Source organism: Microtus oregoni, unplaced genomic scaffold, assembly GCF_018167655.1.
Source record: "Microtus oregoni isolate MIOR12 unplaced genomic scaffold, Mior012 000090F_ref0000504, whole genome shotgun sequence".
Lineage (NCBI taxonomy): Eukaryota > Metazoa > Chordata > Mammalia > Rodentia > Cricetidae > Microtus > Microtus oregoni.
The window spans coordinates 4,196,469-4,206,645 of NW_024544599.1; positions in this window are offsets into that span (position 1 = coordinate 4,196,469).

Genomic DNA, 10,177 nt, shown 5'->3' on the forward strand with positions numbered 1-10,177 from the left:
TGTTCCTAAACCCAAGGGCAAACTTTACTGGGAGAGGGGATGTCGTCCTCTAGAATTACTTCCAGCTGTCATGGGGGCGACGTTCTTTCTGGGGGATCCTGTGAAAGTAAAATGATGGTTAAATTTCAAGATCAATGTCTTTTAAAATTGCAAATAGTCTCTGAGTATTTTGTGCAGGTCTGGCCAAAATGTTGTATAAGATGTGCACCATTTCAGCTAACCAAGTTGAAACTGTCTTGTGCAGCTGGTACCCAAAGCAGGTCTTGTAGTAGCGCTATCAGTATCATGACGTCATATCAACCAGGTGGAGTTGTTGTTATGGAGCCCCATCTTCTTCCTGGAAACTTCAAATGTCACTTCAGGAAAAACTCATTGTTCATTGTGAAAAACTTAAACATTAATCATACAGACATATATATATATATATATTCAATGAAAGACATGATAGATATATTCAAGGAAAAGTATGATAGATATGAAGAAAAGCAAAGATGTTTTCTAAACTCATATTTCTTTCTGTCCCATACCATGGCTCTTGACATGAGACAGAAACTCCAGAAACTCTGGGTTTTTCTCTTACTAACAGGCTTGGAATTGGAGAGGGACTGAGCCAGAGTCCAACTTCAAAACCAGCTCTATAAATTTAGAAATATGGTTTAATATATTTTACTTACACAACTCTTTCAGTTTTCTTGATATTTCCTATTGGGCAGGTATTTTTCCATCTGTCAGTATCCAAATATCCAGGGTCCCTTGAATTTTTCAAAGATGAGTGTTTTCCTGTGGAGATAAGAACAGAACCCTGCCCCCATTTTATATGTTTTTCTTACCACCTGTATGAATATCATCATTGTGGATGAGTTGTCATTTCTCCTTTCCAAGAGGTTTCTCCTCTTCAAATTGAAACTTTATTAATTTTGATGGTATCCACAATTTTTCTTCTCCTGTGGAAACAAGAGCAAAACCCCTTCCCCAACGTAGCACATCTCCTGGCTTCCACTGAGAGGTCAGCACATCTTTGAAATAAATCGGTTGATTTAGTTCAGCAGACTTTTCCATTATCCAATGTCTTTCTGCTGCTGTAGTTCCTTTCTCATTAACGTTAAGAAAATTCAAGGTTAATAAAGCATTATGTAATCTATTTCTGGGGGTATTTTCGGTCCCTTTCTGTTTGTTCAGCATATCCTTTATAGTACGATTTGATCTTTCTATAACTGCCTGACCTGTAGGATTATTTGGTATACCTGTAATGTGTTTTATATTATAATAATCAAAAAAAGCGTTTCATTTTCTTAGATACATATGCTGGACCATTATCTGTCTTTATTTGTGCAGGTATACCCATGATGGCCATAACTTCCAATAAATGTGTGATTACTGAATCAGCCTTTTCTGAGCTCAGGGCAGTAGCCCATTGAAAACCTGAATACGTGTCTATGGTGTGGTGTAGCATGATGATTTATATTAAGCTGCTGGCTCCACGCACAAGACACAGGCCACAAGGCCGCCTGCTGGCCGCGGCAGCTGAGGAAGGGAGGCCCGCGCCAAGCCGAACCCGCGGCCGGCAGCTGAGCGGGAGAAGGAGAGGTCCTAACACCAAACGTTGGGTGCCAACTGAAGGCGTAAGTCATAAACAATGCCACACCAGTTTGGAATTATGATTAATAGGGTGGTATTTATTTAAAGGGGAAAAAACTTACAGATCACCGTCAGCCCTCTGTGCCACCAGGAAGGGAGTCTAGTCGCCGGCAGAGCAGGAAGTGAAGAGGAGAGAAGAGGGAAGTGGCCACTTTTTTAAAGAGAGAGAGACCACGCCCCAATGGGCTGGTATCTCAGCAGCTATAGGCTGGAGGAACGGGAGGACCTCCCGCAACAGGATTTTGGTTTGGTTTGGTTTTGGGAAACAGGTTTTCTCTGTGTAGCCGAGGCTGTCTTAGAACTTAGCTCTGTAGATAAGGTTGTCCTTGGCCTCGAACTCATAGAGATCCACCTGCTTCTGCCTCCTGAGTGTCGGGATTAAAAGTGTGTACAACCCCTTCTCCTGATGCCCTTGCTGGTTTTTAAAGGGATATGGAAGACACTAGAACTTTGGAATAGAAAAGTGGTTGAATACTATACGCTGGCCTTAATGGACCATTCTAGAAGGGACTTGGAAGACAAAGCTGAAAACAATGTGAACTGTGGAGGTTTCAGAAGGGAACAATATCAACATTGGTCTAGGAATCATTCTTGTAGTATTTTGGCAAAAAAAAAAAAAAGTAGCTGCTTTTTTGCCCATATCCTGCCTGAGGTGAAGTTGAAAAATATTGAAGTAATTTCATTGGCAGAGAAGATTTCAAGACAGCCTAATATTGACTTTGTCATGTGGTAATTAGTAACCATAGTTATATAATTACACAATGAAAATGGATGGATTGGATAAAAAGAAATACAAAATGTACAGTTTGAGGTAAAAAAGAATGCCAGAGAATTTAATGTTGGAGCCAGGGCTTGTGCCGAAAGAGGTAAGGAGAGGCCCACTGTGGAATGGAATAAAGGTGGGGGATCCCTCAGGTGAGACCCCATACTGCTAAGCTTCCAATTTATAAAACTGAAAGGCCTGGGGAATTTTTCTACCTCTGAAAGGCACCAACACAGTAAAGCTTATGCAAATATAACTCAAGGAGAGGGCCAGGCTCCATCACAAGAGGGCAGCTGAAATTGGCCGTAAAGTTGGCAGTGTCAGGCGGCTCTGGCTTTACAGTTGTGAAGGGCACACAGTAGAGGGATTGTGGAATCCTCTTTGGTGGTTTGGGAGCGCTACTGAAGCCAGGGGTGGCAGGGGAGTCCTGCATGGAGGCCCAGGGGTGCTACCGTATGAAGATGAGAAAGTAAAGCTTGGGTTGCGTTAGAGACTCTGAGATGCTAGAGGTGCTTCCCAGAGCCTTGGGATATCTGCCAAGGAGAACTGCAGATAGTGAGTGGGCCCAGCCCAAGAGAGAAAAGTGTATTACAGTCAGCAAAGATGGAGGGGTGGAGCCATCAGACATGGAGCTACCGAGTTCGGAGTTTACCCTACTAGATTTTGGTTTTCCTTTGGTTCAGTATTTCCTCACAATACCGCCTTTCCTCCCTTTTGGAATGGTACTGCACATTCTATGCCATTGGAGGTTGGAACTATGTAATTTGCCTTTTGATTTTACAAGGGGTTACAGTTAAAAGATTGTCTTGAGTCTCAGAAGAGACTTGGAGCTTTTAAACAACGTTGACACTGTAGAAGACCATGGAGACTCTGCAGCTGGACTGAATTCCTTTCGCATTATGATATGGCCATGAGCCTATGGGAGCCAGGAAGTGGAGTGTGATGGTTTGGCTGAGAATGCCCTTCCTCATAGACTTGGATATTTGAATATTCATCCCCAGTTGGTGGAACTGGGAAGGATTAGGAGGTGTGGTCTTATTACAGGAGTTGTGTCACTGGGGCTGGGCTTTGAGTGTCAAAAGACTCTAGCCAATCCCAAATAGCTCTCTCATTCATGCTTGTGAGTGACGATGTAGGCTCTTAGCCCTGCCCAATGCCATGCCTGCCTGCCTGTTGCCATGCTCCTCACCATGATGATCGTGGATTCTAACCCTCTGGGACTGTAAGCCCCCAATAAACTCTTGGTCATGGTGTTTTATTGCAGCAACAGAAAAGAAACTAAGACATTCTCCCATCAGCTCCACCTTACAAACTGAATACGGCTCCAGCTCATTGGTATTTACCCCCAACGTGGAATTCTTACAATCTTACTGTAAAAGGCTCCTGCAGGCTTCCTTGATAGCCAAAGAATTCCCATAATTAGGAAATAATCAAGAATTATTTAATATGTATTACAGGATAATTGTTTTCATAAATTTGATAATGCTAAACAGGAAAAGGAGGGATTTCTTTTGTCACCTAAATGATCTCAAAAAAGTTCTGTGGAGTCCGAAACGCCGCGGTTCAGGAAGATTGGCTTAACCTCTGAGACCTCCTGACTACCCTTTCTCTAGCACCCAGTCTCGGGGAAGAGATCCTTTCCACTCCCCATGTGGCCACAAGAGGGCACACTCGTTGGTCTCCTGCAACTGGAAAGGAAGCCCCGGTGGGTAGGTGAAAACTAACAAAAGAAAACTTGGCTTAAAAGGCGTCGTGGGATCAACCTCTCCAGACACCCTGCCCACCCCTTTCTTGCTACAAGCGGAATGCAATCAGCGGAACACTTTCAGTCTGCCAGGACCCTTCTCGGGATGCAAGAAGTGCGGTCCTATTAAATCTAGGTCATTTGATGATGGGCATCCCCATATCCCGAGAGCTGCTCGCTACACTTTACGAGGTGACTGTCAAAGCACCAAGATTCAAGATGCCGAGAATAAGGAAAGTTAGTGCTGAGCCCTCGCCTGGTACACCGACAATGGAGCCGGAACAACTGTTTACCTCTCCGAGATGCCGGTCTTCCTTCCCGATTGTTTCTGAATAATGCCCCATCACCTCCCTTCCCCCGCATTTGTCTGGATCTTTTCTATTCATATTTGAATTGATCCTCGCTCACTTTCCCTTTTTTATTATTATCATTTTGCCTGGGACTTTGGATCATTACAAGATTGCGGGTAATGACAGACTGTAATTAAGCTTAACACAGATTTTTCTTTTAGGAGAGAGAAGAATCCACCAACTGAAACTCAGATTGCCTGGGCTGTAATTTGTGGCGCTGTCACAAAGGGGCCCTTTTCCGCATGGTGCGCAGCGGTGATGAGCAAGCGCTGGGCCGAGGGTGTGCGCTTCTCTCTCGCACGCTCGGGAGCGAGCTGCAGGACTCGTAAATAGCTAAGTATAGCTTGAAGCTGATTACAGCCCCGCTCCTCCTATTGTGCCTCATCACTTGTCATTGTTGAGGCGGCAATTGCCGCTCCACGTTTCTCTTTGTGGCTGGCTGCAGCCGGTTTCCAGGACAGGAGGAGCCTCGAGTTGGGGAGACTGGTTCTTCCCATAGGCTGGGCGTGGCTGGTGTTGGCAATGAGATTATAGAGCAGGCTCCCAGGCCGGACACCTGTTGCCCCAGAATTGCTGTTTATGCACAATGTCAATCCATGAGGATGGCAGTTGTCGCTGAGACAAGACTAGCTGCGGGAACGTGAGCAGGCAGTTCAATTTCTCTGGCTTGGTTTACTCATCTGTAAAAAGGGACCATAATATTTAGTCTCTTACTCACAAAGTAGATTTGAGGACCTGGGAAATGAGTATAGGAATACCCTAGGAGCAGGTATAGTCCCCTAAACACTTGAGCATCCCCCTTCACGTAGGTACGATACCCATAATGTATAGACTAGGCATAGAAACCACCTGCACACCTTATTGTAAGGAGTATGGTTGTTCATGCACACGTGTGAACATGGTTTCAAGCTATAGCTATTTGGGGCTGTAACAATGACCACTGGCATCACTGGGGCTCTTCCTGTGAATCAGGCACCCTTCTGAGCTCTTCTCCAGAACCAAAGAAAAACCCCCAGCAGGAGTAGGAACCTCCTGGGACAGAGCAATTCTTCATCTTCAGGACCTTCCTTGCTCTGGGTGTGTGGCTGCCTCCCTGGCCTTCTGCAATCTCCTTCCTGGTAGGAGGGAGGATGGACATTGTAAGAAAGTAATAGCTGTTTGCCACGATGTTTCTGATCATCCTCGAAGATTGAAATGGCACACTGTACCCCAGGGAAATATGCAATTAGTGTGTCAATAAAAATTAAAATATACTTAGAAATGTACATTCCCATGGTTGGTGGGGGAGGGATTAAAATACCCCTCTGCGAACAAGTTTCCCAAGCATAGGTGTGGTACCAGGTGCAGCTGTGTGGCCGCAGGTACCACTGAGCGCTGTAGAGGAGGCTGCTGTTCCCAGCAGGTCGTGCTGCAGTATAAGTGGTGCTGATTTGTATTCTGGTCCAGGGTAGCCTCAAACTTGCTCTGTAGCCGAGGACAACCTCCCAGCCCCGACCATAATCCCACGGTTAGATTACAGGAATAGGCCACCCTATTCAGTTCATGAGTGACTGGAGATCCACCCGGGACCCTGGGCACGCTCTGTGGAGACACCCCACCCACTGAGTTACAGCCTAGTCCATCTGTACTGGTGACTTTTCCTGCCGCTGTGTGCAAACATCTGACAAGAAGGAAATTTCTTTGGCTCCTGTATTGAAGCCACAGCCCACCATGGTGCTAAAGCCATGGCTGCAGGTGAAGTTTGTCCTGTGGCAGCAGAAGCAGGAGGCTTCTTGGTGGGTAAGGAAGCAGAAACAGGACAAGAAACAAGGCTGACTATAAGCATCAACCCATTCCACGAACACTCACTTCTCTAGCGAGGCTCTACCTTCTAAATATCCCAACCCTACCACCACCCAAAACACAGCCCCACGAGCTGACAATGAGTGTTCAAATGTATAAGCCTGGAGGAAGGGGCATTTCCCCTCCAAACCATGACAGTGTCTCATTGCTGTCAATTGTATCATTGTATAAAATGATGAAAAGCTAATGCCTAAAGAAGACGTTTCGATTCATCTCATCCTTTGATTGTTTATTTGGTTATCCTGGGTTGGGTCTCACTATATAGCTGATGTCAGTCTTTTATTCTATACTCATTCTGAGTTCTCACGTGCTGGGGCCAGGCGTGTGCCACCACTCCCAGTCTCTTTGCCATTCTTTTTTTTTTAATATTTATTTATTATGCATACAATATTCTGTCTGTGTGCAGGCCTGAAGAGGGCACCAGACCTCATTACAGATGGTTGTCAGCCACCATGTGGTTGCTAGGAATTGAACTCAGGACCTTTGGAAGAGCAGGCAATGCTCTTAACCGCTGAGCCATCTCTCCAGCCCCTTCTTTGCCATTCTTAATGTAGCTACTTGAGCATGTGATCAAGTGCACCCCTAGCCTGCTTTGGGGTTTGAATTCTGTTTTTGTAGGACAGGGCTTGTCTAGACAGTGGGATGTGGTGAGGGGTTTTGAGCCAAAATAGCATCCAGCTGCCATGGCTCACGTACCGCTTCAGTCTCACCAATATCCGTGCCCTCTTCTGTACCGACTGTCTTGGCTTTGTCCTGGATGGGCTTGTGCTAAAAGACCCTTACTCTTACATTACTGTGTGATTTCTGTCGAAAAAAAAATTCTAAGTGGACATCAGCTGGATGAAACGGAGGGGGTGTTATTAACATAAGAAAAAGAAGGGTCGTCATGGAGACACACACCTGCAACCCCAGCACTCAGGATGCTGATGGTGAGGCCTATGCCAGCCTAGGCTATCTAGCAAGAACGTGTCTTAAAAACAAAGCAAAGGCTTGGCATGTGTCTCAGTGACAAAGAGTCTGCCTACATGCGGAAGGAACTGTGTCTGAGTCCCAGAACTAGGGGTGGGGGAAGAGACAACCGTCAACCTTTGACCCTTCACTCTTCCTTTCTATTTTTGCTTAGAATGAAGACACAAAGTCAAGGGGTGGCCAGGCGGTGGTAGTGCACGCTTTAATCCCAGTACTCTAAAAGCAGAGTCAGGTGGATCTCTGTGAGTTCGAGGCTAGCCTGGTCTACAGAGTGTGTTCCAGGACAGCCAGGGCTACACACAGAAACCCTGTCATGAAAAACAAAACAAATAAGCAAAAAAAAAAAAAACAACAACACAAACAAACACAGAGATGATGCAGCCTCCTTGGCACCAGAAGACTAGCAGTCACAGGGGAGAATGGAGGAAGGAGACTGGATCCTTGAGCAGCATCTCCAGGTCAACACAGCCCATCTGGGGCTCTGTATCCTGTGAGCAGAGGGAACATTACCTACGGTTGGGCCACAGCAGCTGAGTTTCTGTTATGAGCTGGCTGTATTTCTGGCTGACGTCCTCATTTCACATGGAGTCAAGGCAATGAGGGTTTGATATTTTTAGTTTTCCCCTAGCCTTTGAGCATCCTTGCTTTGCTGGAAAAATTCTGAGGGGGACCCCCATGCAGACTAACCCAGAATCTTCCATAGAAGTGGCCATCCCTACCACCAAGCAAGAAGTTCTGTTGAGTGCTTAAAAACCTAGAAATGAACACTATGCACCCCAAATGCTTTTTAGTAAACCCCTTCTGCTTAGCAGCTGAGTCGGCTCAGTTGCCTGCCTTCGTATTCTAGCCAGGGGTCTCTAGCAGAACAGAACCAAGGATGGCATATATATATGCAATATATATATATATATATTCAGAATTTATTAAATGGTCTTTAAAATAGTAACAATGGTCAAATGACAGATAAGAGGCTGAGAAGCTGGTACTCAGGCCTTGACACTGAGTGCCTCAGTTTTGGGAATAGTCCCAGAAAAGCTGTTTCTCACGGTGATGGGCTGGTGTGTGTGTGTAACTAGTAGCCTATAAGCATGGTACCTCAGTAGTCCCAATCTGGCACCAGGAGCCCCAGAGTTCCTGGAGAGCCACTGGTCCCTCCTCCACGATGAAAGCTTAGAGACACTGCTTCTATTGTCAGTGGAGGAAGCAGCCGTAGCAACAACAACAACTTGGCAAATTGAGCAAAAGGGAAGAGGATGAACAAACATCCTTCTGAAATACACTTTTAATCTGGTTCTGACCCAAAGGTGCCTCTACAACTGGGCTGGTCTTCCCACATCCATTGGGGCAGTTCATCAGGTGAGGCTCCTTACTCAGGTGATTTTAATTTGTGGCAAGTTGCCATTAAAACCAACCATAATACCCCTAGAGGTGGTGTGGACCCAGCAAGGACTTGGCTGGAGTCTGGTCCCTCCCAGTGTCTTTTTATTATGTAGTTCCACATATAACAATCCATTTTCAGCATAGAATGACCAGGTACAGTACCTCCTTGCCGGAGAGCTCTGTGACTTGGGTAAAATGCAGGGTATCTCCGTTGATACCCACCTACCTGCACCAGAGGTACTCACACCTGCGGGGCACAGCAGGGCCTTGATGGCCAATCACTTTATGAGGTTCAGGGAACATAGCTAGTGAGTAGTTGCTTGACTCCTTATCCTGTGGTCTCTTGGCAAGGCATTCTTTCCAGCTCACCCTCTGCCTCCAGCCCAAGAACATTGATAAGAGCGTCACACACCGGATTCCAGTCCGTGTGCCAACAGTCGTGTGCCCTGTGGTCTTAGACAGGTCACTTACCCTCCCTGAGCTTCTGTTCCCTCCTCTCCCAGGCTACTGCCAACAACACAAGAACTGTACACGACGCCTCCATTCCCAGCTCCTCTACTTAGCTTCCTGTCTAGCTCTTCGTCATCGTTAGGAATTTTTGAGGAAAGGACTCGCCTTTCTGGTCTGCATCAGGCCCTGCAGATTATGTAAGCAATCCTGCTACTCTGTAAAAGAGGAATGCTATTTACCTCAAAGGCTCACGGTGAGAACTAAGTGAGAAGACATCTTGTATGTGCTTAGCCGAGTAAGAGGGAATAGAATGTTCTCTAGAAGCGACAGCTGTTACCTGCTAGCCGGGTTAATTCTCTCGCAGTATCTTTCCCAGCAGTAGAGCCCCACTCCTCATGGACCTCACTACCCCAAAGGCCGGATACACATGGAAGTGGGGGCGAACGCAACACCCACTGCAGCAGTGAGTATATGGGAGCTCAGAAGCAACCTTAAAGTCCCTGAGTGGGGACCTCATTCCGTAGCACCCAAACACACACTTGTGAAATTTCCTGTGTGACCTGACACTGTGGGTAGCCTTTCCTAGAGGACTCTGGGCTAAGGAACCCAGGCCATGGCTGTAGGACGACTAGAAAGGCTACAGTGTCAATCCTCTCCACCCCCATCCCCATGAGCTGACTCTTGTCTCCACAGGAAGGTTTAGAGAGCAGACACACCTGTCTAAAATGCTGCGTAAGGCCTCCAACCTTCCTCCAGACGACCATTCCCACAGTTACCAGATGCACTGAACCTTCGACTAACTTTTGGGTAGGTGTCACTAGCTTCATTGTGGAGATCCAGCTCACACCTCATTCTTTCCCACTGGGAAGAGTTACAGCCTGAGGTTACCTTGCAAGGCACCATGGGAGTTTGCCCATTTCAGATGTGGGGTAGCTAAATATAGGGTGTGGTCCCCCCGGCCCCTAGGGAATGAGAGTTGATGGCAAAACATGTCTCTTTCCATCACCTAACTATGTAGCCTCCAGACCACCACAGCCCCCC